The sequence below is a fragment of the Lissotriton vulgaris genome, chromosome 1_1 (assembly GCF_964263255.1).
Source record: "Lissotriton vulgaris chromosome 1_1, aLisVul1.2, whole genome shotgun sequence".
Classification (NCBI taxonomy): domain Eukaryota; kingdom Metazoa; phylum Chordata; class Amphibia; order Caudata; family Salamandridae; genus Lissotriton; species Lissotriton vulgaris.
The window spans coordinates 860,668,649-860,683,655 of NC_141685.1; positions in this window are offsets into that span (position 1 = coordinate 860,668,649).

The following is a 15,007-nucleotide window of genomic DNA, read 5'->3' on the forward strand; positions in this document are numbered from 1 at the left end:
CAGAATGTCGAAGTCCAGTCTTCTTCTTAGTTTAAGTTGATTTCGGGATGATCTGCTGTGCAATGGCACTGCTCCCCCTCTTATTCCAATCTAGGGGGTGGATCACCTACTAGGTCCCTCCTCTGGGAGGAACCAGGAAGGGGGGCGGTTACACCCCTTTTCCTTTGTCCAGCTCCGCGCCAGGACTGGGGCTGGAAGGCCCCAGAACCGGTTTGGGCTGGCCTATGCACGGGGACACCTTGTGTGCCCCGGGCATGTCTGATTCTATTCAGCCCTGTCCTACCCAATACACAAAATCCTGTCTGGGGTGGTGCTCGCACCTCCCAAGGCAGGAAACCCTTTGTCCAGGCCACCATCTGCCGAGTTTCGGTCAGCAGCAGGAGGCCAGACTTGTGTCTGTGGTGGCAGCATCCATTTTGTGATGCTGAGGCTCTGTTTAACTTTAACCGGGGTTAAGGCTACACACATGTCGTGTCCCTCTAGAAGGGTGGAATGCTATCCCCGTCGCCAGAACTGGCGAGGGGATAGTATTCCAATTCGTATGACACCTTACTCGACATGTTTTGATAAAGCCAAACCAAAGATAGCATTTAACCGCGAGGATTATAATGCACTTAAGAGTATATGGTATGGCAATATCCCGGAACAGCTTAGGGAGTGGTTCCCGACAGCTGCAGACAGGCTCAGCTCATGCTAGAGCACCATCTCACATATTTCCAAGCACTCTGCCTCCAGGATTGATGAGGCCTTCCATAGGAGTGGCTGATAGGAACATATGTGTCCAGTTTAGGGTTAGGCACAGACATACTGTACCTAAGTAAGAGGTGGTTACACCGACTTACCCCAGCTGAGTGATCAGCCAGTTGTGTCACAGATGGAGGCCAGGCCAGGGGTGGCACAATACGTGCTGCAGCCCCTGGTAGGCCTTGGATACACCTATGCCCTGGGCACCTAGGGTGCACTATTACAGGGGCTCATAAGGTGAACCAGTTCCAATTCGTAATGCACCTATAGTGCATGGGCATCAATTTAGAGAGAGAACAGCAGGCTGTGGGTCTGATTAGCAGGCCCACAGCCACATTAAGTCAGAAACCAGTGAAGCAAAAAGCAAAAATTTGGGGTGACCATAGGATAGCAGACCCTACTCTCCTACATAACCCCCCCCCAAACGCAGGGACATTAGACTAACCTTGACCAGTTGTGTCTTCATGTTCTAAGTGGAAGTACCTGGAGAGACCATCTGCGTTGCCATGGTCAGTCCCTGGGCGGTGCTCCACTGTAAAGTCCATCCCCTGTAGGGAAATGGACCACCTGAGTAGTTTGGGGTTTTCACCCTTCATCTGATTAAGCCATAGGAGGGGCTTATGGTCGGTCTGAATCTTGAAGTGAGTGCCAAATAAGTATGGTCTCAACTTCTTCAGGGCCCACACCACAGCAAAGGCCTCCCTCTCTATAGCTGACCAACGTTTCTCTCTGGGGGTCAGCCTTCTGCTAATGAAAGCAATGGGCTGGTCCTGGCCATCTACATTAAGCTGTGAAAGCACTGCTCCCACTCCCAACTCAGAAGCATCTGTTTGGACAATGAACTCTCTTGAGTAGTCAGGACTCTTCAGGATAGGTGCAGAGCACATGGCCTTCTTCAGGTCATCAAATGCCTTTTGACAGATTTCTGTCCACTGAACCTTTTTGGGCATCTTCTTGGATGTCAGATCATTAAGAGGAGTCACAATGGACCCATAGTTCTTAACAAACTTCCTGTAGTACCCAGTCAGGCCCAAGAAAGCTCTGACCTGAGTCTGGGTAGTTGGAGGGGACCAGTCCTTGATGGTCTGGATCTTACTCTCCAGTGGTTGAACTTGGCCTCCACCTACAAGGTGGCCCAGGTATACAACCTTGCTCTGCCCTATCTGGCACTTTGTTGCCTTGATAGTGAGGCCTGCCTTCTGCAGAGCCTCAAGCACTTCCTTCAGGTGGATCAGGTGATCCTCCCAGGTGGAGCTAAAGACAGCAATATCGTCCAGATAAGCTGCACAAAAGTCATCCAACCCAGTGAGGACTTGGTTCACCAACCTTTGGAAGGTGGCAGGTGCATTTTTCAAACCAAAGGGCATCACCACAAACTGATAATGCCCACTAGGGGTAGAAAATGCTGTCTTGGCTTTAGACTCCTCAGCTAACCTGATTTGCCAGTAGCCAGCTGTTAAGTCAAATGTGCTCAAATATTTGGCAGAAGCCAACTTGTCAATGAGCTCATCTGCCCTTGGAATAGGGTGTGCATCTGTCCTGGTGACAGCATTGAGTCCTCTGTAATCCACACAGAACCTCATCTCTCTCTTGCCATCTTTGGTGTGAGGTTTGGGGACCAGAACCACTGGGCTAGCCCAGGGGCTCTCTGAAGGCTCAATGACACCTAATTCCAGCATCTTTTGCACCTCAGTCTTTATACAGTCCCTGACGTGGTCAGGTTGCCTGTAAATCTTGCTCTTTACAGGAAGACTGTCACCAGTGTCCACCACATGTGTACACCAGTTAGTCTGACTGGGTGTCAATGAGAACATATGCCTGTATGCCTGTAGAACTTGTCTGCAGTCATGTTGCTGATGTTCAGTGAGGCTGCCACCTAAGGCCACACCATCAACTGAGCCATCCTCAGGGTTCTGAGTGAGCAGGTCTGGGAGAGGGTCACTCTCTTCCTCCTGTCCCTCATCTGTAGCCATGAGCAAGCCCATGTCTGCCCTGCTGACATATGCCTTCAATCTGTTCACATGGAGCACCCTGTGGGGGCTCCTGGGAGTTCCTAGGTCCACCAAGTAGGTAACCTCTCCCTTCTTTTCCAGAACTGTATGGGGTCCAGACCATTTGTCTTGGAGTGCTGCTGGGGCCACTGGCTCCAACACCCATACCTTCTGTCCAGGCTGAAATTCAACAAGGACAGCCTTTTGGTCATGCCAAGCTTTTTGTAATTCTTGGCTAGCCTCAAGGTTTTTGGATGCCTTTTCCATGTACTCTGCCATCCTGGAGCGGAGACCAAGTACATAGTCCACTATGTCCTGTTTAGGCTTTTTGAGAGGTAACTCCCATCCTTCCTTCACAAGACACAGGGGTCCTCTTACAGGGTGCCCAAACAACAATTCAAAGGGGCTGAAGCCAACCCCCTTTTGAGGGACCTCTCTGTAAGCGAACAAAAGGCAGGGCAGAAGGATGTCCCATCTTCGCCTGAGCTTTTCAGGTAATCCTTTAATCATGCCCTTTAGGGTCTTGTTAAATCTCTCAACAAGCCCATTGCATTGTGGGTGATAAGGAGTGGTGAACTTGTAGTTTACACCACATTCCTTCCACATAGCTGTCAAATATCCAGACATGAAGTTGGTACCTCTATCTGATATTACCTCCTTAGGAAACCCCACTCTGGAGAAAACTCCAAGTAAGGCCCTGGCCACAACAGGAGCTGTTGTGGTCCTAAGGGGAATTGCCTCTGGGTACCTGGTGGCATGATCCACTACCACCAGTATGAATCTGTGCCCAGATGCTGTAGGGGGATCCATTGGTCCAACAATATCAATCCCCACTCTTTCAAAGGGAACCCCCACCACAGGTAGTGGTATCAGGGGGGCCTTTGTTGTTCCACCTGCTTTACCACTGGCTTGGCAGGTTTCACAGGAGCGACAAAACTCCTTGGTGTCTTCAGACATGTGAGGCCAGTGAAAGTGAGGGACAAGCCTGTCCCAAGTCTTGTTCTGGCCTAGGTGTCCTGCTAAAGGAATATCATGGGCCAAGGTGAGTAGGAAGCCCCTAAATTGCAGAGGTATAACCAACCTCCTGGTAGCACCAGGCTTGGGGTCTCTAGCCTCTGAATAAAGGAGTCCATCGTCCCAATATACTTTATGGGCACCTTGAGCATTCCCAGCAGCCTCAGCAGCAGCCTGCTGTCTGAGGGGTTCAAGAGAAGGACAGGTTAACTGAGCCTGCCCCAAGTCTGCCCTAGAAGGTCCCCCTGTCCCCAGAAACTCAACCTGATCAGGTTCAAGTTCTTCAGGGACAGTTCCTTCAGGGGTCTCTAGATCAGTTTCCTGTGAAGCCTGATCCTCACTTGTAGGCAGTTGGGAAGGCACAGCCTTAACCCTCCTGTTCTTCTTCTTGGGAGGTACTTGGTCCATTGTTCCAGGATCCAAGACCCGAGGTTCAGAGAGGCACTTTTTGGCCTGTGACCTGGTCACAGCAAGGACATGTGATGATATCCCTAACATCTCTGCATGAGTCCTGTACTCAACTTCTGACCATAGAGAGTTCTCCAGGTCATTGCCCAACAAACATTCTACTGGGAGATCAGCACTAACCACAACTTTCTTTAGGCCAGTTACCCCTCCCCAGGAAAAGTTAACAAGTGCCACACTATGTGTAGTAGTGACATTGCTGGCATTGGTCACCAGGTAATCATCGCCTGGCATGTATTGTCCAGGGTCCACAAAGTTAGGTGTCACCATAGTGACACTGGCACATGTGTCCCTGTAAGCTTGAGCCACTTTGTTGTTAATCAAAGGTGTCTGTCTGTATTTGCCCAGGTTACTGGGACTTATGTCAGGGGTCAAATCTATGTCCCCTTCACAAACCAGAACAGCCTGTGTAAGGGTTCTGACTAGGTCAGAATCTCCTTCAGTTCCCAAAGTGATTCCCACTAAACCCTTGGCTTGAGGACCAGCACTGCTAACTGTACTAGTGGGTGCAGGTGCCTTAGGGGCTGCAGTGCTGGGGGCTCCACCCTTTTTACACTCACTTGTCCAGTGAGAGGTGTTCTTACAAGTTTTACACCAGGGTTTCTTCTGACCTTCTTTCTTCTTCTTCTTGGAAGTTTGGGACCCACCCTCTGTCTCAGTTTGGGGCCCTGTTGAAGACTTTTGGTCTTTAGCTTTCTGCTCCCCACCCTTCTGGTCTGTTTTCTTCTGGTCACCACCCTGGTTCTGGTTCTGGTTCTTTTGCTTAACTCTGGTTCTTACCCATTTATCTGCCCTCTTTCCCAATTCTTGGGGAGAGGTCAAATCTGAGTCAACCAAATGTTGATGCAACTGCTGGTTCTGACAATTATTTAAAATTTGTTCTCTCATCAGCAAATTGTACAATCCTTCATAGTCTGTAACCTTGCTTCCCAGCAACCATCCCTCCAGAGCCTTAGTGGCACACTCAACAAATTCAGACCAGTCCTGAGTCTGTGTCTTCTGGGTATCTCTGAACATTAACCTGTACTGTTCAGTGGTTAAGCCTAACCCATCAATCAGAGCACTCTTCAGGACCAGGTAGTTTCTAGAATCCCCATCACTAACTGTGAGGAGTCTGTCTCGGCCTCTACCTTCAAAGGAGAGCCACAAGATTGCTGCCCACTGCTCCTGAGGGATCTGCTGTACTCTGCAGGCTCTCTCCATTGCAGTAATCCATTTATGGATGTCATCCCCAGCTTTGTAGGGGGGCACAATCTTACTCAGGTTTCTATTATCAAAAGACCTGTCTTTATCCTTGTGGATATTGCTGCCACCAGTGGGTTCTATTACCCCACTCTCTCTAGGCTGTCTTGCTCTAGCAAGTTTCTCCTTAGCCAGGGCAACCTCTAATTCTTGCCTCTGGATCCTAAGCTCAGCCTCTCTCATCTTGGCCTCATGTTCCCTTCTCTGAGGGCTAGTCATCTCCTTTCTGGAGTGACCATGAGAGCCTCTAGAGACATGGGAGGTATTGGATTCACCTGAGTGATGCCTTCTCCTCCTATGGCCCTGGTTAAGTCCACCTGGGGGTCTGAATGGGTTGTTACCTGATTCATTCCCAAGTTGACTTAAGTTAGCCTGGTTCAGTCTACTGACCAGCACCTGACTATCTCTGTCATCATCTGACTCACTGCTCTCCACCTCCTCCTCCTCTTCTTCTTCCTCTTCCTCTACATCTACTTGAGGAGCTCCAGTGGTGGAGGCTTCCTCATCTACTAGGATGATAGGGGTAGGGGTGTCTACAGTGTCATCCTCTGAAGGATGGCCTCCTTCAGCATTCCCTGTGGGGTTTGCTTTAGAGGTCTTTAGAGCTTCAGACTGATCCAAAAGCTCTCTTAGGTGGTCTGCAGTAGGGGAAGGCCCTGTCTTCAGACCCCTTAAGACACAAAGCTGTCTTAGTTCCTTAAAAGGAAAAATAGCAAACTGGGATGGTGCCCTTGGAGGGTCACTCTCAACAGGAGTAAGTCCACTGGACCCCTCTGTTCCAGACATTGCTCTAGTGTGGGTGGATGTGTTGCAATCTACCTACACTGGTGTTTACCTACTAAACCTATCTAGTAGTTGTAGCTAGGGTGTGCTACTCCCTTTGCTCTACAACAACTAAGTTCAGTAGAACTTAAGTATACTAGTCTTGTTTTATATGTACCTAGCAGGTACCTGTATGATCTTTCAAATGATAATCTCAAAGATTGCAATGGTAAAACAACAGCAAGCTCAGATCCCAATCCGCTGCTCACCAATGTGAGAAGTTGGCCTGGTATATAATGCTCACTAGTTCTAGTGATCACTTTGTACCATGCCAAGCAACCCTTATGATGATGGTTGTAATTCAACCTTGTAGACCAGTTATCCTAGTGGTAACGTGGACAAAGCAGTCTTAGGCTAAACTCTGAAAGGCATGTGAAGCCAGCTGTTATACCATACACAACCCCCTTGAATACCAAATGAAAGGGACACCACACAGATATATATTGAAAATATATATTGATTTATTAACTATAAAATCCCCTGGACTCTTTATGAGCACAGAAGCACAAGCGTTAAATCACAAGACAGTTTAAAATACACAAAAGTTGCACAATATGGATGAGCCCTAGGGGCCACCTAAACCATATACTAAATAAGTGGTATAAGAGATACCTAAAGGAAAGTGAAGAGGCCTAGGGCCTTGGGAATCGCTGGAGCTATTCGAGACTGGAGTTAACTAAGTCGGGAAAGGCCCACGGGACTCGGGTGCAGTGTCCAAAGTGCACGCACTTCTCAATACAAAGTCTATGGTGCGTAAAAAGCACAAAGTTAGAAAGTTAGGAACCTTCCGAGTGACATACGGAGCTGAAACTTAAAACACAGGCCCTTGGGATGTGTACCAGTGCAGGAGCACCGGCGGAGCTGAGTTACCTCACCCACAGGAAGCGGGTGCACAGGGTCGAAGATGTGTCGGGTTTCGTCACGCTGGTCGATGGTGCTTGGAGCTGAAGATGCTGCAGGCGGCTCGATGAGAAGAGTTCCGGTGGATCCAAGGGTGGATCTGAAGAGTTGAAGACCTGAAAGCAGAGGGGACAGTGTTCAAAGTCACTAGCCAGTGACTACCGTGGAACCAGATTGGAACCAGGCGATGTCGGGTGCAAACAGGCGTTGTCGGGTAGCTTCTTTCTGCAGCCACGTGGATACCCGGGGTCGAGGACGTCCAGGAGTTGGTCACGAGCTGTCCCACGTAGGCTTCTCGCTGTTGGCGGTGTCGGCGACCTGATCGGAGCAAACAGGCCTTGGCAAATGCAAGCCACGCAGAAGTCGAAAGATGCTGTTCACTCGGACCAGCAAGGTCAGAGCGGGTGCTCCTTTTCACAGGAGCTTGGGTAGGTCTGGAGCAACCAGACCTGCTGTTTAAATCTTCGGGTTCGTCGCCAAGATGGCCGCTGGCCGCGTGGCTAGTGGCCGGGATGGCGCGTCGAGTGGCACAGTGCAAAAGGGCCCCACGCAGATCGTGGAGATGCTGGGGGGCTGATCTTCGGTGCAAGGGCTGCTCGGTGGTGGGGGTTCTCAGTCCCCAAAGCACAACGTCGAGGATGCCTCAGAAGCTGCGCAGTCAGCTTTACGAGTGTCTTCCAAGAGGTCCGGTCCCACGTCACTCGATGCCTCCACGGGTCCCTTCTTTGCAGGGACTGTGGATCGGGCTCTGAGAGGTCTGGGAATCTGGTTCTTGTCGGGCTCTGGGCTCGGGCTCCGGCGGGAGGCGGCGGCAAAGCAGACGTCGAGTTGCTGGTTGGTGCCTGTGTTCACAGGGTGGTCACTCCTTGGCCACAAGGGAGATTCTTCTTCAGTCTTCTGTGCAGCAGAATGTCGAAGTCCAGTCTTCTTCTTAGTTTAAGTTGATTTCGGGATGATCTGCTGTGCAATGGCACTGCTCCCCCTCTTATTCCAATCTAGGGGGTGGATCACCTACTAGGTCCCTCCTCTGGGAGGAACCAGGAAGGGGGGCGGTTACACCCCTTTTCCTTTGTCCAGCTCCGCGCCAGGACTGGGGCTGGAAGGCCCCAGAACCGGTTTGGGCTGGCCTATGCACGGGGACACCTTGTGTGCCCCGGGCATGTCTGATTCTATTCAGCCCTGTCCTACCCAATACACAAAATCCTGTCTGGGGTGGTGCTCGCACCTCCCAAGGCAGGAAACCCTTTGTCCAGGCCACCATCTGCCGAGTTTCGGTCAGCAGCAGGAGGCCAGACTTGTGTCTGTGGTGGCAGCATCCATTTTGTGATGCTGAGGCTCTGTTTAACTTTAACCGGGGTTAAGGCTACACACATGTCGTGTCCCTCTAGAAGGGTGGAATGCTATCCCCGTCGCCAGAACTGGCGAGGGGATAGTATTCCAATTCGTATGACACCTTACTCGACATGTTTTGATAAAGCCAAACCAAAGATAGCATTTAACCGCGAGGATTATAATGCACTTAAGAGTATATGGTATGGCAATATCCCGGAACAGCTTAGGGAGTGGTTCCCGACAGCTGCAGACAGGCTCAGCTCATGCTAGAGCACCATCTCACATATTTCCAAGCACTCTGCCTCCAGGATTGATGAGGCCTTCCATAGGAGTGGCTGATAGGAACATATGTGTCCAGTTTAGGGTTAGGCACAGACATACTGTACCTAAGTAAGAGGTGGTTACACCGACTTACCCCAGCTGAGTGATCAGCCAGTTGTGTCACAGATGGAGGCCAGGCCAGGGGTGGCACAATACGTGCTGCAGCCCCTGGTAGGCCTTGGATACACCTATGCCCTGGGCACCTAGGGTGCACTATTACAGGGGCTCATAAGGTGAACCAGTTCCAATTCGTAATGCACCTATAGTGCATGGGCATCAATTTAGAGAGAGAACAGCAGGCTGTGGGTCTGATTAGCAGGCCCACAGCCACATTAAGTCAGAAACCAGTGAAGCAAAAAGCAAAAATTTGGGGTGACCATAGGATAGCAGACCCTACTCTCCTACACTTACCCACTGGACCACACTGGTTTCCATGTAAGTAGCCTATCAAATTGTCCTTATGTCATGGTCATCCTTTTCATGTGCAATGGATGCCGCAGGGAAGGACACCAAGGCCTGTATGTTGCTTATAGTTACTACTGCAATCCTCTAGACCACCAAGGAGCTATAGCTCAAAGGTAAGTCTTGTACCTTTGGTGGGGACAGCCCTCACAGGCCAGGGTTCGAATCCTGCCAATGCTGTAGAAGTATCCCAAGGTGGAAATTTTCAAAAAGTGAATAGTTTTTTTTTTTTGCAAATTTTTTTTTTACTTGGTAACAGAGGAGAAAAGTGGACACTCTTTTTGGCATGTGTGTCCCGAAATTTCAAATGTTTTCCCTCATGACCTTCTACCAACCGCCCTATCTCTCAAGTAGGTGCAATAGGGACAAGGCCTTATCTTCCTTTATCAATGTCTTCATTCTTTGTCCTTTAAGTTTGGTGAATTGCAGAGTGCAATTGTGGTATTGGGGGTTATAACTGAGCACAAGAATAAGAGGAAGTGGCTACACTTGTTGTAAAATAGGTTGGATGATGGTGATTTTTTATTTTGGTGTGAGCCACTTGCTCAAATCAGGGGTTTTGTGTCAGTGAGCTTGGATAGAAATAAAGGTCAAGTATGAGCTCTGGCTAATGAAATGATGGGTCAAGTTTGAGGCAAGCTAGAGTCCATTTATTAGGTGCAATAAGAAGCTACAAAGATTGTTTCCTTTAAGAGACAGACAAGGGCAGAGTCAAGCCTTTGCTCTAATAGGTCTGCATCATGCCTGCTGCAGGATGTGAAGGAATGGACCTCCACAGCAGTGCGCTGTGCCGGGCTGGGCTGTGCAGGGCTGAGCTGGGCTGGGCTGGGCTGGGCTGGGCTGGGCTGGGCTGGGCTGGGCTGGGCTGGGCCTGCCCTGGCACTGTGAATTTAATCACCCACCTCCTTCCTTTGAGGAACGCTCACGAACGCCCACGAACGCCCTTGTTCTGTATACAGGCTGACAGCAGGCAATTTAGGACCCTGCTAAATGAGGGTGATGTCCCCATGTGCTTCCTTTGAGTGGCAAAATCCTTCGTCTAAGGCAGGTGGGCTTTTTTAAAATTTGGTTGAAGACCATATGTTGGAGGTGGTATCACGGCACAAGCCGCCGACCGTCTCAGAAGAAAGTGTGCATGGGAGGATATTATTTGCATAGGACAGCCCTCTTCTCAGTCCCATTCTTATGCTGCAGTTGCCATGAAGTGTTACTAGAGGGCAGCAGTATGAACAAAAGAGCACACTGAGGCTTTTCTTCTGCTTGCTGACATGATTCTTGTTCATGGTGGTCTTGCAGGGCCTAAAGAGTGAAGGACTGCGTTGACTGAGGGGATGAGGAATGGCAGGCCTGTATTTGTGGTGAAGGGGGAATAATTAGAAGGTAAACAGCAATATGAAAACGTCAAAGCATATATGTTTGCTGAGTGATTGAGTCTGTGTGTCGCGTGTCTCTTTGAAGGGAGATGTGAGAAAGGAATAGCAGCACCGTAGACTTCAGATGGGAGAGAGCAAGCAAGGATGAATATTACCCTCAAATCCAAATACTTACAGTACCTCAAAGATGACAAGTGCGATATGATGTTCTGCAATTGTAAGGATTTGCCATGTGTGGTACATAAATATGCATGGTTAGTGAGGTTTTTCCCAGAATGTGAGTATCGTTAGGCTGGCAAATGTCAGGCACTCCTTTGGGAGTATGAGGCCAAGAAAAAATTTGGGAAGTTTGCTACAGTCATCTGTAGGATCGAAAGACACTGGGGAATCCTTACAGAGGGAGCCAGGCTGCACAAAATGTGATAACAGTTGGACAGAAATCTTTAGCAGGGACTTTTGTCTACCCCCAATGTGGGACCAGGACCGCAGTACCTCTGTGTCTCTGAAACATATGTTGACCTCTGCACACCACCATCTCAATACCCCTCAAATGTTCCCTCCTGGTACCCCAGCTTTGGTAGTGCATCAACCGGGTTTCAATCATTTGAGTGACCACAAGCACCCTTCCTATGTGCCTTCCATTTACATTCAGTCAGTAACCCAGCTGCTTCGTTCGCTGTTCAATCTCAAGTGACAGTTGGATGCACATCGCAGGGGTATACAGACATTTACCGTACTGTACAGCCCCTCTCAGTACAGCCAGACTACACTTCTTAAAATCATGAAACATGTTTTGCCCAACAGTAAGGCCAGGCCTTTCCTCTGTAGCTCATAGCCAACGTAAGGAGGAAAAATCAACTGAAGAGCATGCCAAAATTCTCTACAGACACTGCCAATCCTCACACTTCTGCCTATTTGCATGCCGAGGTTATTCACTATGACCCACCAAACCAATTGCCAACAGTAGCCTCTCCCTGCCTCATTCGTATGCTCCGATGCCACCTTTATTTAGCAAGTGTTAGTGCTCTCGGATTTTGTAGTGCGATTCGCTATAGCCTCTGTTTTCAACAGAAATGTCCTAAAGGTACCTATACCAATCTGCCGGGTGGGGAGGAAGGGGGCTGCTGCTGCTGGCAGTAACATTTTGGGGCACCCGACCTGCAAAAATACAGCCACATGCTCCTTGTTTTACCTTTCAATACCATAACTGCAGAAGAATCGTATGGTGACCCCTGTTGGTAATAGAAACTGTCAAACAGCATCTTGCCTCCCCCCCCGTTGCCCCTAACCATTTGGGGTACACCCCATGAGGGAGGATCAGAGCAATAAAAACTAATGGTAGCCCCCCCAAAAAGTACCTGGAAGCCATGCCATTCTGTGCACCTCATCGCCTTCACGTTGCGCCCAAGCACCTTTTAATACTGAACCCCCCATTTTTGACTGCCCCCTCCCAACAGAAATCAGAGAGTATAGGGGGGTGCAGTAAAAAAGTATTTGCACTTTCTCACAATAAGTCAGGATCCTACTCCACCTATTCCTCTGCTCTCTGACCCCACCCATATACCCCTCCTCTCTGACCCCACCCACTCTGACTAGGCTGCTCCTGAACCCCTCCTCTCTGACCCCACCCACTCTGACTTGGCTCCTCCTATACCCCTCCTCTCCAACCGAGCTCCTCCTATACCCCTCCTCTCTCACCCAGCTCCTCCTATACCCCTCCTCTCTGACCCCACCCACTCTGACTAGGCTCCTCCTATACCCCTCCTATCCGACCCAGCTCCTCCTATACCCCTCCTCTCTGACCCAGCTCCTCCTACACCCCTCCTCTCTGACCCCACCCAGTCTGACTAGGCTGCTCCTGAACCCCTCATCTCTGACCCCACCCACTCTGACTAGGCTCCTCCTATACCCCTCCTCTCCGACCGAGCTCCTCCTATACCCCTCCTCTCTCACCCAGCTCCTCCTATACCCCTCCCCTCTGACCCCACCCACTCACTACTTACCAACCAACCTGCAATCCCTCATTCACTAGGCATGATTCCACTCTTACACAACACACAGACACATTTTACTTACCAATTGGCCCTTTAGGCCCACCTCCAACTTACCTCTGCTCTGCCACCATCAGTCACCTGGTGCCGAACCCGGGATTTGAACCCTGGTTGCCTGGATGGAAGGCAGGCACTTACCCACTGGACCACACTGGTTTCCATGTAAGTAGCCTATCAAATTGTCCTTATGTCATGGTCATCCTTTTCATGTGCAATGGATGCCGCAGGGAAGGACACCAAGGCCTGTATGTTGCTTATAGTTACTACTGCAATCCTCTAGACCACCAAGGAGCTATAGCTCAAAGGTAAGTCTTGTACCTTTGGTGGGGACAGCCCTCACAGGCCAGGGTTCGAATCCTGCCAATGCTGTAGAAGTATCCCAAGGTGGAAATTTTCAAAAAGTGAATAGTTTTTTTTTTTTGCAAATTTTTTTTTTACTTGGTAACAGAGGAGAAAAGTGGACACTCTTTTTGGCATGTGTGTCCCGAAATTTCAAATGTTTTCCCTCATGACCTTCTACCAACCGCCCTATCTCTCAAGTAGGTGCAATAGGGACAAGGCCTTATCTTCCTTTATCAATGTCTTCATTCTTTGTCCTTTAAGTTTGGTGAATTGCAGAGTGCAATTGTGGTATTGGGGGTTATAACTGAGCACAAGAATAAGAGGAAGGGGCTACACTTGTTGTAAAATAGGTTGGATGATGGTGATTTTTTATTTTGGTGTGAGCCACTTGCTCAAATCAGGGGTTTTGTGTCAGTGAGCTTGGATAGAAATAAAGGTCAAGTATGAGCTCTGGCTAATGAAATGATGGGTCAAGTTTGAGGCAAGCTAGAGTCCATTTATTAGGTGCAATAAGAAGCTACAAAGATTGTTTCCTTTAAGAGACAGACAAGGGCAGAGTCAAGCCTTTGCTCTAATAGGTCTGCATCATGCCTGCTGCAGGATGTGAAGGAATGGACCTCCACAGCAGTGCGCTGTGCCGGGCTGGGCTGTGCAGGGCTGAGCTGGGCTGGGCTGGGCTGGGCTGGGCTGGGCTGGGCTGGGCTGGGCTGGGCTGGGCTGGGCTGGGCTGGGCCTGCCCTGGCACTGTGAATTTAATCACCCACCTCCTTCCTTTGAGGAACGCTCACGAACGCCCACGAACGCCCTTGTTCTGTATACAGGCTGACAGCAGGCAATTTAGGACCCTGCTAAATGAGGGTGATGTCCCCATGTGCTTCCTTTGAGTGGCAAAATCCTTCGTCTAAGGCAGGTGGGCTTTTTTAAAATTTGGTTGAAGACCATATGTTGGAGGTGGTATCACGGCACAAGCCGCCGACCGTCTCAGAAGAAAGTGTGCATGGGAGGATATTATTTGCATAGGACAGCCCTCTTCTCAGTCCCATTCTTATGCTGCAGTTGCCATGAAGTGTTACTAGAGGGCAGCAGTATGAACAAAAGAGCACTCTGAGGCTTTTCTTCTGCTTGCTGAAATGATTCTTGTTCATGGTGGTCTTGCAGGGCCTAAAGAGTGAAGGACTGCGTTGACTGAGGGGATGAGGAATGGCAGGCCTGTATTTGTGGTGAAGGGGGAATAATTAGAAGGTAAACAGCAATATGAAAACGTCAAAGCATATATGTTTGCTGAGTGATTGAGTCTGTGTGTCGCGTGTCTCTTTGAAGGGAGATGTGAGAAAGGAATAGCAGCACCGTAGACCTCAGATGGGAGAGAGCAAGCAAGGATGAATATTACCCTCAAATCCAAATACTTACAGTACCTCAAAGATGACAAGTGCGATATGATGTTCTGCAATTGTAAGGATTTGCCATGTGTGGTACATAAATATGCATGGTTAGTGAGGTTTTTCCCAGAATGTGAGTATCGTTAGGCTGGCAAATGTCAGGCACTCCTTTGGGAGTATGAGGCCAAGAAAAAATTTGGGAAGTTTGCTACAGTCATCTGTAGGATCGAAAGACACTGGGGAATCCTTACAGAGGGAGCCAGGCTGCACAAAATGTGATAACAGTTGGACAGAAATCTTTAGCAGGGACTTTTGTCTACCCCCAATGTGGGACCAGGACCGCAGTACCTCTGTGTCTCTGAAACATATGTTGACCTCTGCACACCACCATCTCAATACCCCTCAAATGTTCCCTCCTGGTACCCCAGCTTTGGTAGTGCATCAACCGGGTTTCAATCATTTGAGTGACCACAAGCACCCTTCCTATGTGCCTTCCATTTACATTCAGTCAGTAACCCAGCTGCTTCGTTCGCTGTTCAATCTCAAGTGACAGTTGGATGCACATCGCA